This window comes from Penaeus monodon, chromosome 21 (assembly GCF_015228065.2).
Source record: "Penaeus monodon isolate SGIC_2016 chromosome 21, NSTDA_Pmon_1, whole genome shotgun sequence".
Taxonomy (NCBI): Eukaryota; Metazoa; Arthropoda; class Malacostraca; order Decapoda; family Penaeidae; genus Penaeus; species Penaeus monodon.
This window is the reverse complement of record NC_051406.1, coordinates 44,645,206-44,645,425: the sequence shown is the minus strand read 5'-3', so window position 1 is coordinate 44,645,425 and position 220 is coordinate 44,645,206.

Genomic DNA, 220 nt, shown 5'->3' with positions numbered 1-220 from the left:
TCTTCCTTCATTATCAGTCCCGAGTTCATCTGCCAAAATGACTTCGAGAAGTAATGAACTTATGAAGGGGAATAATGATTAAAGACTTTATCGTATTAATGAATAATCGAGGCCAAGAGTACTAAGTAATAAGTTTTTTTTTCAATTTTATACCTATTTTCGATGGCTGAATGACCAGTGGAGCGATTCCTAATCAATATGCAAATTTAGCCAAATAGTT